This window comes from Mytilus galloprovincialis, chromosome 14 (assembly GCF_965363235.1).
Source record: "Mytilus galloprovincialis chromosome 14, xbMytGall1.hap1.1, whole genome shotgun sequence".
Lineage (NCBI taxonomy): Eukaryota > Metazoa > Mollusca > Bivalvia > Mytilida > Mytilidae > Mytilus > Mytilus galloprovincialis.
In genome coordinates this window covers 34,133,023-34,157,114 of record NC_134851.1, presented here as the reverse complement: position 1 = coordinate 34,157,114, position 24,092 = coordinate 34,133,023, and the positions used below count along the sequence as shown (strand labels likewise).

Here is a 24,092-nt window from a genome sequence, read left to right as displayed (position 1 = left end):
TAGAAACCAAACTGGTTGATAAGACAGCAATTCTGATTGGGTGATTTTAAAAGGCGGCAATTTTGTAAATCATTTTATAAGGTATTTTTTGGAGGAAGGGGGATGAAACATTTCGTATTGATTATTTTAATTGTAATCTCTGTCTTGCCTTTTTTTTATTAATTTATCCGGATTTTTTTTGTACTGAAATTGTCATCCTGCCTTTTTTACTCAAAACTCCTGCCGTCTTCTTTAGATCTTCTTTACTCTAATTATTTCATTCTAGCTCTTCCCGTCTTAAAATCAAAAGGTAGCTAGCTCCCTTAGGCAGCAACCATTTCATTTTCGGGGGGGGGGGGGGGGGGCTATGGATTTTTCCGGACAAACTTTTTTTTTTGCCTTTGGCGAAAAACAATCTATTTTATTTGGCGACAAGTCGAAAACGTCGAAAACCGGCGTGACTTTTTACCCCAATATACCCCAACATACCCCAATATACCCCAATACACCTAAAATAAGAGTTTCAACATAATATTATCGAATAATAATATCATTTAAGGCACTTCTATGTTATTTTAACACCATTAATACTTTATTTTATGAAAATATTTAATTTTAAATCACTTTTTTCATTGAAACTTGTTCCGTTCTTGTCAGCCGCTTACGATCACAAAATGACTTTTTACCCCAATATACCCAAATATACTCGAATAAACAGTTTTAATACAATTTCGATAAAAAGGAATGATATAACATGTAGAAATATTAAAATTTAACTCAGCTGTTTACATTTTTGTGCATTTATAGGCATTAAAAACCGTTCTTTATTCAGGTATTGACGAAGGTTTCACTAAAAACCAGAACGAACGAACCTAAAAATATAACGGTAATTTTCTGCAATTTCTTTTTTTTCCCCTTAACATGTGGAGATGGAAAATTTGACTTTTCTTTAGAGTTAGATATGATGTATATTTTTAAAATGAAACTCGAAAATTTTTCTCAAATTTTGAAAAAAAAATCTCAAATATTTTTTCTCAATCAAGAAAGAGCTCCCAATCTGTCAAATCCAATTCTCAAATTTTTGTTTTAAGTAATAATCCTTATATGTTTAACGTTTAAAGTTTTCTTTTTATGTTAATAAAATGTATCTATCTTTCACTCAGTGATAATACTGTAGTGGTCCTAAATGTATGTATCTTTCACTCAGTGATAAAACTGTAGTGGTCCTTCAACAACATCTATTAGAATTTGATTTTATTCAACAAAATAATTTGTCCTACATGTACGTATAGCTTTGACCACGGACATATACCGAATGGTCAATATGAATCATCAATGAAATTGCTCTATGGCATTTTTTTAGCTCGTTGAATTAAAAAAAAGTCCATGTGGGAGAAAGTGTTGGGTTTTTTTTTTTTGTTAGAGAAGTTAATGAAATTTACTGGTAAATGGAGTTACAATGAATCATGGTAGTAATATTGTGAATCTTCTCAATTTAGGAATGATGGGTTGAACCTGGTTTTATGGCAAGCCAAACCTCTCTCTAATTGGCAATGTTAAAACTATCGCTATAATATGACAATTTGTATTTATGGCGAATAATACCCTATAAAATCTTGAAATTACTAAGGCAAAGTTTTTGCTTTTTTTAATTACGAACATCAAAAGTTCTTACTAATCGTTGGCTGAAGAAGAAAAAAAATCAGGACGCATGTTTGCTCAGTCAGTCTTTATATTTCTGTGCTCTATGACGACTACATCATAAGTAGGAGAGATCTATATGGTGAGGGATGAATTAACAGTGTTATAAAAAAAAAATACCATTTTTTTTTAATGATTTTGATATATTTTTCTTTCTAAAATCAAATCTTCCATACAAATTCGCATGTTTGCTATTACAAAGGTATATATAGCTATATTAAGATATCAACAACCTGAATGACACAATTGTCAGAGGAAAATGATTTTGAAGCTTCGTTAAAAATGAGGAGAAAGTTGAAGATATCATATCCCGTTGTCACAGTAATATTTCTGCTCTAGTCCTACAACAGGAATGTACCCACCACCTAGTATGCAACATGTATCGCCTTTTACACAGTCACAAATATCACAACAGAGACCACCATTGGTGGATGAAATATTTCAACACATGGACAAGAGAAACTTGATAAACTTGAACAAATTGATAGCCTTGTTACTTCAATTAATGCCAAAGTTGTCCGTCTTGAACAGGGTTCTAAATCTCTCCATGACCGTATGGAACAGGTAGAAAGGTGTTCACAGCACATCAGCGATAACTATGACAAACACAAGTGTGATCTAACGGAACTTAAAACAGAGGCCAATAACATTTCTAAATCTTTAAAAACTATTAACAGTAAGGAAGTTAAAAATGTTGGCCATGAATTTCGATCTTCTTTGTCCGATATGAAGAAGGAAAATGACAAACTAAAAGAAAGTTTTCTGGACGTCCAAATGAAATCAATGTCGAACAATTTGATATTTTACAATATTCCAGAAACTGAAGTTGAAAATTGTCCGGATATTGTACTTGACTTTTGCAAAGTTACAATGAAGCTCGAAAACTTAGATCAAATTCAGCTGTCAGATGCCCATCGTATTGGTAGAAAAGGAGAGAAGACCAGGCTAATATTAGCCAAATTCTCTTCATATGTACATCGTGAACTAGTGCGAAAAAATCGCTAAAACATTGAAAAATTCTTCGTTTGGAATATCAGAACAGTTACCAACAGATGTTCAAAATTGCAGGAAAGAACTATTACCACTCATGAAAGAACTTAGAGACCAAAACGTAAAAGCCTACTTTGTCAGGGACAAAATTCATGTTGGCGGCCAGGAATATAAACCTTAGCGGTTACCCAGAGAACATGCATACACTTTAAAATATGTATCATGGAACATTAATGGCTTAGAGTCTTGTTATGATGACAATGATTTCTTGAACTTAATAAATAGTTATGATGTGTTATTTTTATGTGAAACATGGTTAAAAAAAGACATTTTGATAAATATTGAAGGTTTCACTATGGTAACTTCTGTTAATGGAAAGAAATATATAGGTCAAAGAGAAGAAGGAGGTATTGCTGTTTTTTGTAAAAATAATATTTTTGAAGGTATTTCTATCGAAATAGAATATGATCATGGTATTGTGCTTATAAAGTTTTCTAAGTTATATTTTAATTTGAATGATGATTTTTATATATGTTTTGTTTATATATACCTCACGAAAAGTCTAATTCTAATCGTATTTATGATAATGATTTTCATGATGATATAGAAAATACTTTTAAATAAATATAAAAGTTCAGTTATTGTTTGTGGTGATATGAATAGCCGCACTGGCGAGCTGAATGATATTCTTGAGACTGATAATTTAGAAAAGTATATCGACTGCGTTGAGCCCGATGTATCTCCTATCGATGCTCGATGGACAAAGTAATAAACGCATATGGACGCAAGTTAATACAACTATGTTACAATTCAGGACTGGTCGTCTCGGTAATGATTCTCTTGGATCTTATACTTTTTGTACATCTAGGGGTCAAAGTGGGTCAAAAGTCAAAGTGTAAATGATTACTTACTGGTTTGTCCCGAAAATTATGATATTATCAAGAACTTTGGTGTAATAGACTTTAATGAATTTTCTGATCATGCTCCTTTATCATACGAGATAGGTCTAAATAACAATATTAAGTGCAACAGTTAGCCAAGTGATCACAAATACCTTAAATGGGACTCTAGTAAAAACCAAGACTATATTCAATTGCTATCACAACAATGTGAGTTACTTAGTTCGTTGGTCTGAAACATGAATAGTGCCGATGATGTTAATATTAATGCAGTCAGGGAGATAAACCGTATTTGATATGACAGTGCTTTTGCTGTTTTTGGTAAAACTGTACAGAAACGTAGCACAACATATGTAAATAACCAGATAATTTTGTTTTGACTGCTCATATGATTAAAATAAGAATTATATTTTGCAATACTTGCTAACATACAATTTCGAATGTAGGAAAAAAAGTCACGGAAAAAAAGTCACGGAAAAAAAGTCACAGGAAAAAAAGTCACAGGAAAAAAAAAAAAAGTCACAGGAAAAAAAATCACAATTTATATTTTGTATGAAAACTGTCATATGATCTGCACTTATATATTGGTAATGACTTTTGTCTGTGTGTGGTTTTTTTTCTGCTGTTCATGTGCAAGTATGGTTTTGTGTTTTTTGTACCCCATATCCTTTTTTTTGCTGGATCGCTTCACACATTTCCACCACTGTACTGTCTTTCTGGTAGTATGCTTGGTGTACATGTACCCCTGGTAGCAAAGTTTGGACCCGCCTTTGTTGCTCTTGATGACTTCCATATTTGATTTAATAACACTTGAAATTATTTTTTTCTTATATAGAAAAGTAAATGAAGTCATACATTTTCTTTAATTTGAGTCAAAGTTAGAAAGTCTATGATATGGTTTGACCACATGTTATTGTGATTTTTGTTTTTCTATAGCTGTGTTTTTACCAATATCATGAGAATCCTTCAATTACATGTTAAACAAACAAAGCATCCCCATTAACAATAATTATGTAATTACAACATTTATTGACAGTGACTGTTGAGATTAATTAGTGGCTTCTTGTGGCACCTTTCCCTTTTTTGTAGACCTTTCACTTCCTCTTTTGGAAGGAAGCCCTACCCATGAAAAACAACTAGGGCTTATCATGAATGAAAAGGAAACAAATGGCTTATCCTGTTTGTTTAAGAGTTTGTTTTGAAAAAGAGAACATAAATTATTACACTTTTACTATTATAATTTTTTTTAGTGTATTTTTTTTTTTTTTTTAAATGATGAAAAGAATATATTTTTTTATTTTATTAACCCATAAATAAAACGAAATCTGTTAATATCGATGTGCGCTTTACCTATATAAATTTTAAAAGCTTTTATTTAAAAATAATTGATCTGATACACTTTTACAAGAAGTATTATTTTTATTTAACAAAACTGCAATTTTTTTAATTATTTATTTCATACAGCTGATATACAAAATCACTTTTGTCATGTGCATTCCAACATACTTCTTAAAAAACATTTTATATACTTCTTTCAAATAATTTTATTAATTGTGACTTTTTTTCCTGTGACTTTTTTTCTTGAGACTTTTTTTCCTAGAGGTTTTGTGACTTTTTTTCCTGTGACTTTTTTTCCGTTGACCACAATTTCTATGCAATCAAATAGAAAATGAGCCTCATCTTCGACAGTATTTGAAGAACATTTATTACATATTTTGCTACTTCGGGGAATACCTAGCCTTGATACCTGGCCCAATCATACTGCGTCGAACATGTATTTTCGAATTAATTTAAAAAATTATTGTTGGGATTTTTTCATAAAATATCTAATGAACGTTTTTACTGATCTTGAACTGAAAATATTTTACGTTTTATTTACCGTTATAACTTTGATAACCATTTCAATGAAAAATATGTGTGAATAGAGAGTGTATATTATTTTGTATAAAAGTCATTGTATATTTCTCGATTTGAGTATAATTGGTTTGAACTTTACCTTCACCAATTTAGCCTCAGGTGTACACAGGTGTATATTCAATGAATGTTGTCACTTCGAATGAATTAACAGAAAGGGTATAGCGAGTTTAATACACCGATGACAATTGAGAAACAATAATTTAATTGTTTAAATTATTGAAAATAAATTTTTAATTTCGGAAGTGTATACAACATAAAAATGGAACAATTTCCGATTGCGTTTTATGCATTTAGCATAAAATTAAAATATTAAGTTTAAAGAACAGTACTTTTTACCTTAAAAATCAAATGTTGCATTTCCCAAATTAAAAATTATTGCACATCTGATTTACGTTACCGGAATTTTTTTTAACTTGTGTTTAAATCTGGCGATTTTTAAATGCTAAGTATCGCAAATCTTACGCAATTTTAAAGTGTTCAATTGAATAAAAATACAACAGTGCAACATGCATGATTTTTTTTTATTTTCTTTTTAACATTTCGTTCTTACTTATTTAAATTCATCTGACAATCACTAACTAAATTATTTGTGAAAAGAATTCCAATTATCATTAATTTCATTAATGGATATACATATATTATAATTCTAAACTTATACATTATTTTGTTTGAGGATTTTTTTTTACAATTTTTTTTTATATTCCATGCACGGTCTCTAAAAACACCGCAAAGGACCTCCTTTGTGCACAAAGGAGCACAAAGGAGCACTAAGGACCCCAAAGAAGTTTGATAAGAGCACAAAGGAGCACTAAGGACCCCAAAGAAGTTTGATAAGAGCACAAAGGACCTGAAATTCCCTTTAAAGCATAAAAATATTATAATTTCTGAAGAAACATGTAAAAAAATTAATTAATTTCAATAAAAACAGGATAGCGGTCAATTATCAAAATTAGTAGTAAAGTAGTTGGTATAAAAACATATCTTAGTAATGTATAACTGTTGTTGACGATTTTATATAGAATAATTCGTCACAACCTCGTTGTTCTTGAAACAATCTTTACTTGTATACTTGTAAATAAACTCATCATATATGAAAGTTTCCTGACGTATAAGTGCCATTGAGGATGAGTTCCAGAGGTCCTTTTTACCAGACAAAGCAGAGCGTTTCGTTAATTTGATTGTTGGGACAGACGAGGCCAACCACTTGTATACAGATAAACAGAATTACCATACATGCTTATGTTGTCAGAGAACTATCAGAGAAGATTTCCCATCGTCGAATGGGGTACACGAAGGCTTCCAAGAATGTACAAGTGACATGTCTGACTCTAAACAGTTAGTAAACGGACTTAACAGTGACCTATATAGACATGCATCGACCGCTAATTGTTCTTGATATTTGAAACTGCATGCATATATACGTTTTTGGGAGTGATTATTTATCTTGTGTCTGACGAAAACTAAATGCCTTTATGGTTATATCTTACCATACGTCCGTTTTGGTTTGGTGAGTGTTCTCTCAAAATAGTAATTCAAAAATTGTTTTAGTGAGATGTAGATTCACACCAATACCGAATTTCGTCTATATATTTCACAAGTATATACCATGGAGAAGCTCTGAAGGTATATACTACTCCCATTTTGTTTGGATGTCAAACATCGATGTTTATAGCAATATTTAATGAATAAAATGATGATGGTAGAAAGAAATAGGAGCGTCATGTGGCAAATATTACATGATCTCGGACCATGAGTTGTCAATCTGTATTTCAATACAACCATAATGAGTAGTATTAGTTACATAGTGTGTTAGTGACCTAATATGATATATACATGGTCAGTAAATTCCATATGGGGTGAGAGCGAAGTAAAAATAATACACATAACAGCACTCCTTCTAGTCCTTCGTGGACTAAGGAGTCCTTCGCAGTGTTTAGACGTACCGTAAATTAATATGAATTCAATAATTTAAAACAAAATCGTATCCATCACTTGGTGCATGTCTGTTGTCTGTTCATACAGTTATAACTTTCTGAATTCGTTTTTGTGCAAAAATAAATTTCATAGTATAGTCAGAGACATGTATAATATGTCTCTGGTATAGTTAAAGTATGTAAATTTATTCAAAGGGTATCTTGTGGTCTTGTGGTATGTATATATATATATATATATATATATAGTTGACATTATTAAATGTTGGATCCATTGTTTGCTGTTCGTCGTCTGTTCATTTAATCCCCACTTGGATTAAGACCAATCATTTGGGCTGTTGTCTGCTCTTGGTTGTTTTAAAGTCTCTTTGGCACATTCCCCGTTTCCATTCTCAATTTTATCTGATGTTCATTTTTATTGTACATGCCATAAAATGTATTAGCCTTGTTTAAATGAAAATTAAGATCAGAGAATTAAAATATTGTTGAAGAGAAAATATATATCCGTGTTGAATTTGCCTCAATTTGTATATTCAAGTTTGATATCCAACTTCTTAATCCGCAATGCACATTTATCTGACAACCTTATTGTATATTCTTGATGGACTACCATCATTCTCACGTGACCATCAGGGACTGAGACAAATATGTTATGGTATAAACTCTGTCAAAACCAAAATGATTGACTATATCTAATTTAAATTCTTTTAAGCTAGTAAAACATTTCTTGAATGAGTGAAATTATGAAACAATTATTTTTTAAGTTTTCTGTTGTGTTTTATTGTCTGTTGGTCGTTTTTTTTTCGTTTTATTTTGCCTGGCATTGTCGGTTTGTTTTCGGCTTATAAGTTTGAATTTCCCATTGCACGTTATATTTTGCCTTCCTTATTGTGAAGCAGCAAATATTTCATGCTAAATTGTGGTCGAAAAATGTGAACACTGAATGAATGTTCGGAGAAGTTATATAGGTTTATAATTTAATAGAATGTATAATTTATACCTTAACATATATGGCATATACATGAACGCCAAGCAGTCCTTTTCTTTTAATTAACACATGGCATGGGTAAAATCTCTTTGTTCTTACTGTGCTATTATCTGGATAATGCACATCAAAGGTGCGCATTAACTACCTCAGATATACTGCAGTCAAATCTATTTTTACCTTTAGGGGTGTACGTAATAGATACTTAGGATACTTAGGATACTCTCGTAAAATAACTAAATATAATAATAGTAATGAACACCCTGCTGATAAAATGAAAATTGTATATCAAAAGACAGAAAAATTCGACATATTTTTTTCTAATTTTCATTAAAAAAATTCGCCAGATTGCACAATAAATTAAGTTTGAAATTTCTTATTTTTGGTTTAAATTTGAAATTAGGTCTATTTTTTCCTTGTCATTTTCAAATGTGAAGAAGTCGGACCCAATATCGGTTACCAACTTTTTTTTATGCCCCACCTACGATAGTAGAGGGGCATTATGTTTTCTGGTCTGTGCGTCCGTTCGTCCGTTCGTTCGTCCGTTCGTTCGTCCGTTCGTCCGTCTGTCCCGCTTCAGGTTAAAGTTTTTGGTCGAGGTAGTTTTTGATGAAGTTGAAGTCCAATCAACTTGAAACTTAGTATACATGTGCCCTATGATATGATCTTTCTAATTTAAATGCCAAATTAGAGTTTTGACCCCAATTTTACGGTTCACTGAACATAGAAAATGATAGTGCAAATTTCAGGTTAAAGTTTTTGGTCAAGGTAGTTTTTGATGAAGTTGAAGTCCAATCAACTTGAAACTTAGTATACATGTGCCCTATGATATGATCTTTCTAATTTAAATGCCAAATTAGAGTTTTGACCCCAATTTTACGGTTCACTGAACATAGAAAATGATAGTGCAAATTTCAGGTTAAAGTTTTTGGCTTCAGGTTAAAGTTTTTGGTCAAGGTAGTTTTTGATGAAGTTGAAGTCCAATCAACTTGAAACTTAGTATACATGTGCCCTATGATATGATCTTTCTAATTTAAATGCCAAATTAGAGTTTTGACCCCAATTTTACGGTTCACTGAACATAGAAAATGATAGTGCAAATTTCAGGTTAAAGTTTTTGGCTTCAGGTTAAAGTTTTTGGCTTCAGGTTAAAGTTTTTGGTCAAGGTAGTTTTTGATGAAGTTGAAGTCCAATCAACTTGAAACTTAGTATACATGTGCCCTATGATATGATCTTTCTAATTTAAATGCCAAATTAGAGTTTTGACCCCAATTTTACGGTTCACTGAACATAGAAAATGATAGTGCAAATTTCAGGTTAAAGTTTTTGGCTTCAGGTTAAAGTTTTTGGTCAAGGTAGTTTTTGATGAAGTTGAAGTCCAATCAACTTGAAACTTAGTATACATGTGCCCTATGATATGATCTTTCTAATTTTAATGCCAAATTAGATTTTTACCCTATTTCACGGTCCATGGAACATGGAAAATGATTGAGTGGGGCATCCGTGTACTTTGGACACATTCTTGTTTCTTCATTATCTTTTTGTTCTACGTGTATACAGTTTCTTATAAAAATCGCCGGACAAGCCATTTACGTATACCTGTTACCTAAAGTCCATTTCCATGATTTCTCTATTTTATTATTTCAAATTTTATTGCTTCTGCGTCACGGCATATTTTTGTTCGCGACAGGTAAGGTATAAAATAAATAAATAAATAATTTGTTTATTAAAGTGTCACATATTGATTGCAATAAAATAATTCATACACAATATACATCCATAATAAAACAACCAATATCCAGCCAAAAACTGACTTACGAGACACTGTTATACCAAATACATATTTACAAATTAAAATAGCGTAAAAATAAAATATTAAAAATAATATACATTTTTTTCCCCAAATAAATAATCCTCAGCTTAAAACTCTAATAATTAGTTTTATATAAAACATATACTTATGTCACAAAAATGATAAAAATTCTCAAAGATTTCCATATATAATTGAATATCAGTTCATGAATCACATTGTCTAATAAATAAAATAAAAATTTAACTATTTATAGAATATAAACTTATAAAATAAATAAAACCCTTTAATTTGTCTAAATTAGGCATAAAAAAAAAGACGTTGAATCATTATAAAAATAATTTTCTACGGATAAAAAATTTGTGTAGACTTTTACAAAAATAATGCTGGATTTCAGTGCCATTCATAATACTTAAAAATTTGTCATTAATGTTCAGATTGTCAAAATTCGTAATGTGTTTACAACATTCGTAAAATAAGTCATATCTTAGGTCACTATACAACGGACATTCCAGTAGGAAATGTTTTTCATCTTCAATTGCTCTAGCATCACACAATACACATAATCGTTCCTCTGTAGGAATAGGCGGTCTGGAGTATCTCCCTACTTCAATTGCGAGAGGAAGAGAGCCTGAGCGGAAGAGGGCCATAGTTCGTCTCTCCATTCTAGAAATGTTTAATTTAACGTATGTTTCAGTGTTCACAGAGTTTTTGTACATACGAAATGTCCGAAGTTTGTTCCCATTTCGCGTGTTGTATTTGTCATTAAAAAGTTCTGTGTATGTACCATTCTGTATTGTCAAGGTCGACAAGTTTATCACTAACCAATCGCATGGCACATTTTGTTGATATAGATAAGTCATTAACCGTATCTTTAATATACAAACGATTAAGGGTCTTTTCAACTTCGAAAGTCCATCCTTTTTTTCGACGTGAAATCCACTTGAAGATTTTATATGATTTTCTAGTTTCATTAGTACGTGAAAGTCTGCACAGAAGTCGACAAAAGTTTATGCGTTGTTTAGTCCAACACGATGTCCATCCCATATCACCTCTTGTCGCAATATTTGATGTATGCTTTCCGACAGAAAGAAAGTATTTACAAGCTCTATTTTGGACGGCAGTGATACAACTGAACTCCTTTGTGCCCCAAATACCGCTTCCGTACATCAATATCGGTTCTACTGTAGAGGAGTATAGTTTGGTATATACTTTATGGTCCTACTTGTTTCCGGAAAAAGGCGTACGCCTTTCGCCGGTGGCGAACGCCCGGTGCACTTGTTTCACAAAATTTTGGATGCGCGCGCAATAACGGCTTACGCCGCCCTCGCCTATCTCAGGACTCAGGCGAAGGCGGCGCATTTTCATTTCAAGATGGCGGAAAGAGTGTAAGAGAGAAAAACTGAAGGTTACAAATACTGAAAAACAACCAGTAAACGAAAAAATATTATTGTTATGTGCAATTTATCTTCATACTTCGAAGATGGTGAAGAGAAAACGTTTTTTTTTTTTTTAAAACATAATAATTAATCTCTAAACCTATTACGAAACAGAAAATTTCTTTAAAAATAAAGCAATGACAACCTAAAATACAATTAAATTAAGATAATAAAAATATTAAAGCATGAATATTTTCGTCAATGTTTTAATAAAACTCCTTAAATATGTAATTATGCAAAAATGCAGATTTAAAGGCTAAATTATTATTTTCCTAATGTTGGATGATATGCCGGTTTACTTGTTTTGAGTCAAAATACGGCGTACGCCGTTAGCCGTTCGCCGTTCGCCTATCCTTTGTGAAACAAGTTGGACCAATGCGTCATACCTCCCGTCTCTACTACTTTTGCAAATAACGTTCCTAACGCACGACTAGCAGCCTTTGACAATTCTTTTGCGTTTTTAAAAAAAGTCAAATGTTCATCAAACCAAACTCCAAGATACTTGTAACTGTCACTATAATCGATTACTTTATCAGAACATTGGAATATAAAGTTTGATTTACTACAGGATTGTGGTCGAAAATGAACAATCTTAGTCTTATTAATGTTGATACACAATTTCCACTCTGAACACCAATCTGTCACCACGTTTAGCATACTTTGTAAACTGTTCTCATCTGGTGCTATCAATGCGATATCGTCTGCGTACAAGAGAATACTCAATTTGAAGTCATCTATATTCACGCCACAGTTTAGAGAGTCTATACGTTCAGTCAAATCGTATATTAATTATCGGCTGATAAGACGAGTGCCCGATAATTTAGATATAATTGATAAGTAATAAGTCTATTGGGGGATGCCGACAAATATCATCTACATCATAGGTCCGCACTACGCGCAGCCAGTGCCATGCTTTAGATATTTCAAAGGAAACTACATAGGGCACAGTGTGACATATTCTGAGTACTTATCTGTGGCTATAAATGCCAGTGATTCAAAATTTATCGTGTTTATGCTTTTTAGTTTGTTAGTATTTTATGATATTCGAGTGATTTGCTGGTTCCCCTTTTCAATGCACATAGAGAATTCGGGACCATTGAGGCTTTTCTTTTTAGATATACCTCCTATCTAAAAATATGTTTTTTTTCTCGTTTTCAATCCTAACTAAAGGCTGGAATGAGACAACAAATGGAAGTTTTTTACGACCTTGGCTGACTATACAACCCTTGCATAGTCGGTCTGGAATTAGTAATAAATTATGAAGATAAATGAATTAAAAAAATATACGGAATTTCTTGACTTGATGTCTTTTAATGTTATCATTTAGGTCAAGTTTATATATATATCAGACGTACTTATAAATATAATTATTTTCTGTGACTGTATCTTGCATTAATTTGTAGGATCCTTTACTATAGATAATTGAGCTGATCTGTAACAATAACATCTCCATGCCTTATATATCATGTACTGTAGTACGCCGCTAGATTAAAACTGACGAGGAAAGGTAACACACGGCCACCGAAAGCTTTATTATTGTGAAGCCCAGGTGGTCGTGTGGTCTAGCAGGACGGCTGCAGTGCAGGGGATTTGGTGTCACGATATCTCAGTAGCATGGGTTCGAATCCCGCGAGGGAAGAACAAAAAATTTGCGAAAGCAAATTTACAGATCTGACATTGTTGGGTTGATGTTTAGACGAGTTGTATATATGTATATATATATATCACCAAGGATTTGTATAGTCTAACTATACAAATCCTTGATATCACAAACATATAATCCTTTAAAACTTGGCTGATTTTGATAAATGACTAGCCTCGACTTTAAAATAAGAAAGCAATCCATTGAATAAATAGTTCTCAACTTTAACTGAATCCCACCGTAAGATTGATGACCATTCCAGTCTTTTAATCTCCCCATTCAGGCCGGGGTTGTGGCATCAGAATTTTTTTTTCTCGTCTAGATGAATGGAATTTAATAAATTTTATTTTTTACAAGTTTCTAATTTGAATAGATATAAGAAGATGTGGTGTGAGTGCCAATGAGACAACTCTCCATACAAATAACAATTTAAAAAGTAAACCATTATAGGTTAAAGTACGGCCTTCAACACGGAGCCTTAGCTCACACCGAACAACAAGCTATAAAGGGCCCCACAATTACTAGTGTAAAACCATTCAAACGGGAAAACCAACGGTCTAATCTATATAAACAAAACGAGAAACGAGAAACACGTATATATTACATAAACAAACGACAACTACTGTACATCAGATTTGAAGTTTATTTGAAACTACCAACTTTGTAATTTCCGGTCCGTCCAAGTTTACGTAATTTTAAACATGTGATTATTAAACATATTTGTTCTATGAAAATTTAAAAATCTTATTTCATGTAGAAGAACATTTTCAAATTTTATTTGAGGCATTAATTTCAAGAATATGAGAAAAAAAATCAAAATTGAAAAAATATTTCAAAACATAAGTAAAAAATTTCATTAATGGATGTATGAAAAACATTTCAAATTTAATTAAGAAAATACAAATGTTATTGAATAAAACTTAAATTTGGAGGAGTGAAAAAGAAATAGCAATTTAAAAATTGCCCTGTATATTTTAAGGTCCGTTCTGGTCTTTAGTGTTACCATTATCAGTGATCGAGTTTTACTGGAGTTTTAAAAGCTTCTAAATACACACAAATGTGAATAGAGTTGTTTTTTGAGATAAACATGGGTAAAATATCATTCCACAACATTAATATTGTACTGAAACGTTTTATTGGAAGATATTGGGGTATATTGGGGTAAAAAGTCATTTTGTGATCGTAAGCGGCTGACAAGAACGGAACAAGTTTCAATGAAAAAAGTGATTTAGAATTAAATATATTTATAAAATAAAGTATTATTGGTGTTAAAATAACATAGAATTGCCTTAAATGATATTTTTATTCAATAATATAATGTTGAAACTGTTTTTTGAGGTATATTGGGGTATATTGGGGTATGTTGGGGTATATTGGGGTAAAAAGTCGCACCCGTCGAAAACATTTTTTTTTTCTTTCAATTTTAACATTACAATAGACAATAGACAATAGACAATATTTTATTAGCACAAACACATTTACATTAAATGGTTATGGCATACAAACTTACATATACGTAGTGGCAGCTGAGGGTGAAACAAACAAAAAAAATAATCTCAGGATCAAAAACAAATTATTTTTTTCTCCAAAAACTGGAATCAAACTTTTTTCCCCCAAATATAATCCATACCACGGCATGATCAACATCTAAAAAAATCAATATACTAAGAAAAAAACAACACACGACCGAATAGAGTGAAAAGGTCCAGAGTTTGTGGTTGACAAGGGTGTCATTCTAAAAATGTCCGCACGTACGGTCAACGCTTTTACAACCCTATGAATTTACGAAAAGAAGCATTCAATACTTATTTACCGACCGTGCAAGGGCTGTATAGCCAGTCAAGGTCGTTAAAAACTTCCATATGTGTATAAATTACATTATTTAGCTAGGATCCGGAAAACACGATTCATAAATAAAATGATATATTTTATTGTGTGATGACATTGCTTAAGGAATAACGCGAGATTGCAGAGTAGCCAATCAGAATCACGATTTATAATGAAACATACATCGAATGTAATTATATAACCATACGGAGAAGACTCAGTCTGGTACAATATGAACTGTAACATGTGAACAAAGGTCTAAAATCATATGTCAAGCTTTCGTTGCATGACTTTAACATTTATCTTGTCATCAATTGGCACCATTTAATCGTCATTGAAAGAATCTTTATTGCAATACACACACTTGAATAAAGTTTTAGTCTGGCAATGTTGCACACACATGACTGCCTTAACATCATTGTTGAAGGCCGTACGGTGACCTCTAGTTGTTAATTTCTTTGTCATTTTAGTCTCTTGTAGCCAGTTGTCTTATTGGCAATCATACCACATCTTTTTATATTAACAACAAAAAGTACATTCATGCTAGCTATCTTAGTTAAGACTGTGACCCAACACGGTAATTGGACGAAAACCGCACCGTTTAATCAAACTTTATGCAATATGGGTACATTAACAATAAAGTTTTAACGTAGAAATTTCCAGTAAAACAAATAGTGATTTACATTGAGAACTATACTTGAGACATAAGAACATAACATTTTTCCTCTGTGAACTTTCTATGATTAAGCACCTGCAGATCGATTAAAACAATTCCTAGTTTGTGAGATATTTCAGAGCTTGGGTTTTCTATGATTGTTATTTACACCAAAGCTACTCAAACAAGAGTCTGAAATGTACAACTAAAGTTATTTTTGGATATCAACATGATCAAGGTCGTCAAGTATGTTACTTTTTCATCCTCAAAAAGTCGAAAAATGTTAAAAAAAAAAAAAAAATTGTATTTCAATTGGCACATATTTCTGAATAATAGATACAAATTATTTAGGTCACACAACATCTATATAACGACTGACACTTAGCTATTGAAACACTTAAATGTATTTGAATTTATTTCCGCTTTTAATTGATTTTTAAGTGCATACCTTAACAACAATGAGAAAAAAATATGTTATCACAAGTGAATAATATAATATGATATTCCAAATATCAAAGTTAATACCGGTATATCATATACCGGTATTAACTTTGATATTTGGAAAAAATAATCAAGATTCACTTATTTTCACATTTAACCAAATATAATAATGTTTTTGTTTCAACTGATACTTGAGTTATGCATTCAAATTAAAAGCCTTACATTATGTATGTTACATAATGCTAAGCATGCTAAGGCAACCAGTTTTTTTGGCATATTGCGCTACATGTAATGCGCTGATTAGCTGATAAGTCATTAGTGTATATTATTACAGTATTACAGCCGATTCCATTGAGTGTGTAGGCAAAGGTAGTATCTTTGGTTAGCTTGCTTGTTAGCTGAACCGTGAAGTCATTATTAGGTAAGTTATACTACCCTCGAAGTAGCCTAGTCCTATAGACAGGTAGATTGGTTGTCTGTCTGACTAGTCTACTCTTAAAGGAGGGTAGTTTACCTAACCTAATTCAGCTAGCAAGCAGGCTAACAAAGGATACTACCTTTGCCTACACACTCAATGGAATCGACTGTAATGAATGGGTATTTTTATAATGGCCCTGTTATATGTCCAAGGTCTGTAATAATGGCCGAGAAAGTCTATAATGACCCGAGGCAACGCCGAGGGCCATTACAGACATCCGAGGCCATTTTTACTGACCGATATTTTCTGTTATGGCCCTGTATTAAAGCCCAGTTTGTCTGTATGAAGGACAGTTAGGGTTTTTAATAAACAGTCATTTTTGGCAATAATGTACTTAGTTGGTTTATAAAATAATGCTCAAATTGGCACATGTAGCACTCTCTGTTTTAGAGACGTCTTCATTGTTCAAAATTTTCAATACTAATATATAAAAAAAAAGAAGATGTGGTATGATTTCCAATGAGACAACTCTCCACAAAAGACCAAAATTACACAGAAATTAACAACACCGTATAGGTCATCGTATCGCCTTTAACAATGAACAAAGCCCATACCAAATAGTCAGCTATAAAAGGTTCGTAAATGAGTAATTCTAAGTAAATTATAGAATTATACCCCTTACAAGTATTACTGAAATTTTAGAACTGCTGTACTAAATCGACTAAGGTTACATCAATTATATTTGCTATATATCATTAATTTTCACGAAGGGAATATAGAGTGATGCACAGGTTTGTCCGTCCGTTTGTTCGTCAGTTACAAGTGTTTCTGGACGATTTTTTGAGTACTCTTGACGACATTTTTCAAAGACTTAAAAGGGTGTTGTGGGGATTTATATTTGCTATACATCATTAATTTTCACGAAGGGAATATAGAGTGATGCACATGTTTGTCCGTCCGTTTGTTCGTCAGTTACAAGTGTTTCTGGACGATTTTTTGAGTACTCTTGACGACATATTTGAAAGACTTAAAAGGGTGTTGTGGGGATTAAAATACAGGTTGGAACTAGGTGATTTTGACATTTACCATCCAATAATTATTCTTCTTAATTATTTTATTAGTGAGTTTGCGTTGGTTTCCGGATGATAATTTGAATAGCAATCTACCAAATATTTTAGAAATTCGAAATCATGGATCATAAAATAGAGATCCAGTTCGATTTTGATATTAACCAGGTCACATTTATGATAACGAAATCTTTTTAGATTATAGCAAAATGTTATGGATCCTATACATGTAATACAGACCACGTCTAATCTGTATTTTGTTCACCACTACCCCGTAAAATTGAATCTGACAGTTCTACAGTTCTACACTATAACTGAATTCAATAGGTCTACAACTCAACCATAGATCGAGTTCTAACAGCTCTAACCTAGAATACTTCGAAAGAAGAACTGACCTAAGGAAGAAATGTTCTAAGAAAGAACTATTCTAAGGAAGAACTGTTCTAAGGTAGATCGAACTGTTTTAGAACTGTTTAGAACAGTTCTGCGGCATATTATTATGATAGTTTTAGTGAAAGGTTGAAACTGATCTCAACAGTAATTAGAGTTAACCGTGCATGCTTTGCATTATGTTGATGTTTCCCTAGTATTCGATCTACATAGAATTAATACAGGTTATATATCTTGTGCAACGAAAAGGCTTCATTTTCATGCATGTTTATGTTGGAGATGTCTTAACGTTCTTATGTATGTTAGAGTTTGAATCTCCTCGTATTTCATTTTACCTATTTCCAACGTTCTTTAATGCTTTTGAAAATACTTCACTGTTCAACTTTTGCATTACTGTTAAATTGTAGCTTGAAATTATCAACCGTCTCAATTATACTCCTATCCATACACTGAACTTTGACTTTAAAAGTATTTATAAGAAATTAGTTTTTCATGAAAAAAAAAATTGAAGTGCTTGATGTCAAATAGTTATATTTCCTATTAATTATTCAATATCAAAAATATTAACATATGTATGAGGAAATACTTAGGGAAGACTTTTTTTTATAATCAGTCAGCTCTTTTACTGAAAGATTTATGCTTGGAAAGAAGATTGACTAGGTAATGTCCTTTTTTATTTTAATTTTATTCAAAGTCTAAGTGATTTTAGTTTATAATTAATAGTTAAGCGTCTCTTCTTGTAAAGAAACGTTTCTAGAGACATAAGTCATCACAAGTCATCACAATGTACATTCAGCATTTCACTTAAGAGCCTAGCTCTTGTAAAGTTTGAATGGGATTAAATGTCATCAAATATCCTAATATTCGGGATTTTTTTTACCATTGGTACAAGATGAAAGACACATTAACAACGAAATGTAATATCCCTGGATACAATTGATTTCTACCAACTTTTCTGGTGATGTTACGTGTATGAAATCAAAATAGACAACCAAAATGTTTTAGATATATACTTCAAAATATACCTTGGTGTATGTGTGTGTGTGTGTGTGTGTGTTTGTAAAATCGGTTTTGATTTCATTTGCATTGTTATTGAAAAAATACCATGTAATAGAATACAATAGCAATCAAATCTGAGTGGAAAATGTTCAAATAATACATATTCATATATATGTACATGTATCTAATTTAATCACATTGTTTTTGTTATTTTAGATATGCATACATATATTTTCAAGTTTGAATTACTACTCATACTTCAGACTTTCAAAGGTATTGTATCCATTATGGCAGTAGTTATCAAATAGTCCGTTTCTATGTATGTTGGCGTTTGTTTTTGTTGTACGTCAGCGGTATACTTCTGTTGCCTTTATTTAGTTTACTCGTGATTTGTTTTTTTTTGCAGCATCAAATTAAATATGTAAGAATGGATCAGAAGAACCCTTTGCATTACCAATAAAAGAATATTCAACATTTGGATTTAGAAATGCAATTTTAATTCCAATCAATTATAGACCTTTTAATTTCGGAAAAGTACATAAAAAACCCTATGCACAACGTATAAGAAGAACATTTGACTTTTTCAATATTGCAATTCGAAATTCGATACTTTTCATTATCATTTATGTATAAAGTAGCTAGCTATAACTATTTTAATTGTAATCAACGACTTTGTTCACATTGGCAATGATACAAGTCTGACTTTTGTTCTTACCACAATTTTTTGTTCGTATAACGAGTGGTGTCAATCAGATAGTCATTCTAAAACATTTTTGGTAAAACGAAGTCTAAAGACCCACTTCAAAAATTTTTATCACAATCTTTACTATTTTGTAGTAGCATCAAAACGTTAGATTACCATAAGCTCCATCGACAACACGTTCGCATTAAACATTGCACTTTCTACAAAAATTGGAATCATATATAAACATTTATTTTCCAAGGGCGTAAAACAACCAATCATTCAAAGGGCATGACAAATCTTACTTTGTGAAAACGTCACTGATTCAAACACTTAATAAGCTAACGATGTTATCGCTATGACGATTCGAATATGGGAGACACTCTCGGGATAATTTTGTCCCGATTTCGTGCAGTAAAAGGTTCATTTGGGCCAAACTTCTTGTCTCATATACACCTATCGTGAGTGCGTTGATATTGAAACCAGATTTGATACATAAAACCATTTCAATTTTCGTAAAGTAGTCATTCAAAAAATTCTGTTCACACAACCATGTTAATAATCTCAGTTGTCATATATGGTTTACTACAAACAATATTGTTTGTTACTCAGATGATGGTATGCCGACATTTAATTAAAGAATTAAACAAACACAGTTCTGATGTATTCCAAACGACCATCATTTAGGCATAAAAGTGAAAACTAATCAACTCGCATTAAGCTAAATATAATGTTAGGGTTGAGTACTAATATATTTTTTACTGCACTGTAAGGCATCAAATTATTGAATACACGTGTATTCCCTCATATTTATTTTTTTATTTACGACTATTATTACCAGCAATCTTGTCGGCAGATAAAGTTATTGAATGTACAATTTTGAACAATCATTTTCAACTTTTAATCAACTATTGCAGTTCTGATCAGTTCTTATAAACCATTGGCCTTCAAATATTGGGCTTTTGGTCGTTCATGATGAAGGTAAATTCACAAATGCGCTTCGGAGTCCTGGTGTTTTTAACGTGTTGTCTTTGTTTTTTATCGATTGCATGACGATCATATATTGCAGTATATCATTGATATTAGTTCTAAATATTGATACGGAATCAAAACTGAATCCATCGTGTCGCAATGAACATTGTGTTAACCTCGAAAGTAGGAATATTGTTGATATGTATTTTTCACTACTTCACGCGCTGAATTTTAGAGTAAGATCTAATATGAGAAGTTTGTAGCCAGGATAATATTACTATAAGATAGAACTAAATGTACTGTGGCAGCTATAACATAGAAATGCAGGTTGAAAATAATGTTTATGTTATATGTTCATATTGTATGAATGTATTCAGCTTTAAAAGACCAACACGCTGAGTTGAAGCATAAAGTTTTATCTTTTAAATATTATCCTGGCTACACGCTACTCATACATGTATTTGATCCAGTGTGTATAGCGGATAGCAGTGTATAATATATATTAACCTCATACGTTCCAAGCTAACACAAGGTTTATTTCGACCCCATGAATTCAGTATTCCACCCAATGCCAAGAAATCCTCGCTCAAAACTCCCGTAGACCTGCTTCGGCACCCTTCAGAAGTTACCGCTTGATTTCGTTCAACAAATTAATCTATGGCCTGCATGTACGTGTCGCTTAGAACACGGTTATGATATAAATCATCAGTGTTATTTTGCCTATGGGATGTTTGCCTTACTGTAAACCAACTTATTTTCGCGAGCGATTTATTTTCGTGATCTTCGCGAGTAGAAAAATAACGCGAATATGTAAAACTTGGATCGTTCCTTATTAAACTTCATCAAGTAAATCAGAAAATCGCGAAGTTAAATAGCCGCGAAGTGGTCAAGAAAGGGTAAAACGCGAAATAAAGTATCCGTGAAAATAAGTTGGTTTACAGTATTTCAACGAAGGCAATTTGGCATGGTACCTATAGGCGTATTCAGGATTTGCTATGAACACGGGTAATACTCATACCTGAACTTCGACATTGTACAGAGAATAACTGTGCATCTTATAATCAGCTTCACTTTACCAAATGACAAAACGACTTCTCAAAATCCAGGATAAAAAAAGCGTATGCTCTTTAATTCAGGTACGGACGTGCGAATTCGCAGGCATGGTCTAGTCACGATAAAGACCTTCATAAGCTATCAATATTTTTAGCTTATTTTGATTCTTTACTTATGCTCTTTCGACTTAAAGTATCAATTTTAAATTGTAGATATTTTATTTTTAAATCCCACATAGTAGGTACATAATAGTTTTAAAAGTGTTTATCTTTTCAATAGATGCAAACTTGAACGAAAAACAATCAGAATATTGTTATTTCATGTGATGTCCATTTTGTAGAAAAACGCATTTTCTTAGAATAATTTATTTTGTAATTAAAAATGATTAGATAAATTTAGTGCTTTTTTATTCGTTCGCAACTAAGATTGATTATAACCATAGCTGTGTTTCTTTTTTTAAAATTAATTCTCCACTTTTGAGAAATTTATATTGTTATTGAATTAACCGCTTACAACTATTTTCCTCTTGGTTAATTTTATACATGATATTATAAGTAACAGTGACTGTTCATTCCATTTTGTATTGTTTCGTTCGATTCGTTTTTATTTTCTTCTTTACCATCTCTTCATCCCTTTTAGTTTTTATCATTTGGTGAAATCAACTTCACAAACATATCATATAATATATTCATATAATAAAAGACACGTTTAAGACTTTTGACATACCTTATTCGGTCCTATTTCATAAAGAGTTACGACCATCACAATTTACTTTACAACCATCCTCAACATTTTTGTTGTTATAGTAACAACCATCATGCTCGAATTTTCGAATGACTTTTTTACGAAAATTGGAATATTTTGGTATCAAATTTGGTTTCAGCATCAACGCACTGACTATCAGTTTGTATGAGACAAGCGGTTTGGCTCAGATGAACCTTTTACTTCACGTTAATCGGAAAAGAACAACTTATCACTAGAGTTGTCTTCCATTTTCATATGGTCGTTACTTTACGTTACGACCATCCGCTTACCACCAATGAACTTGCCAGGAAATCTATTACAAAGTGGTATCAAAAAGAGAACATCCACGCTTACTATGTGTACACCTTACTGTCTTAATTATGCCTTTATATAATCTGTTTAATATTTATTTTGACAGGAACCAAGTGCAATGTCATCTATAAGGAGACCACTAAAATATTCGTTGATAAGTATGATACAGTTGTTCTCAACTGCACTTGTTTGTCCGAAGATCAAAGTTCGTGGAATGGTCCAAGTGGATCACACGTTATGTCGAATGAAACTATACTTATTCCGTATACAGATGGCATAAAAAGAAATCCCAACTTAACACTAACAAATGTCGTTACATATGGTAATTATGATATAGGAATGTGTCACCTGAAGATAACAAACTTTTCGATAGCCAATGATGGTTTTTATGAATGCAGTTATTTCCAGTCTGGCAAATTACATATTCAAAGATTCAACTTATTTATTAAGAGTAAGTGGAATATGAAAGTTTAACGGTGACTTTAATTCGCAAATTGAGTAATTCTTGAATAAATTTATCAAATTTGTCTCTTGACCAAAGCCAGAAAATTTCTAGTGGATCAAATCCATTATATTAATTGTAACATATGTATCAACCAGTTTTTACAGTTTGCTCTAATGGTGTACTAAAGCATTACAGTCGAAAGTCAGACAGAACGACCTAAAATATTTTACATTACCATACATATCGTTTTGGACACTTTATAACGTCAACATTGTATCAAAGTTTTATGAATATGTTATGTGTTAGTAATATTATTCTCTCAAAACTTTATAGATCATTAACACTCTTCTGTATCACACAATAAGCATAGAAAACGATACCAATATATCCATTTTGTCATTAAGTAAACAAATTTATTGTTATGTATTTTAAGGATTAAAACCACACCATATTAACTATTGCTATATTTTTACTCGATTTGATCTGTATTGAAAGATACTTATATATAGGTACATATAACATCCATGAACGTATATTGTAATTTCAAAGAGAATCGTATGCCTTATGTATACGTTCATTAAGTGTATTACCATTTTATAATAAAGGACCACCGACAAATTTGGAAATAGTGGACATATCAGAGAATAACATAGTAAATGGAAAAGAGGGAGTTCTGATAAAGTTAAAATGTACAGTAAAAAATGGTATACCAGCAGCAACTTTGATTTGGAGTAAAGAAGGTCTGACTGTTTCAAATGGAAGTAGTGACACTCTGACGTATCAACTTACCCCTA

The 24,092-nt window shown here is 31.8% G+C and overlaps 1 long non-coding RNA gene across 1 annotated transcript; it reads left to right on the top strand.

Annotated features, from left to right (window-relative positions):
- LOC143058590 (uncharacterized) lies at positions 1–23,299 on the top strand. The gene is made up of 3 exons (XR_012973138.1): positions 1–81; positions 19,307–19,363; positions 22,960–23,299. It is a non-coding gene; the product is annotated as an uncharacterized LOC143058590 (long non-coding RNA).
- Positions 23,300–24,092: the final 793 nt, after the last annotated feature.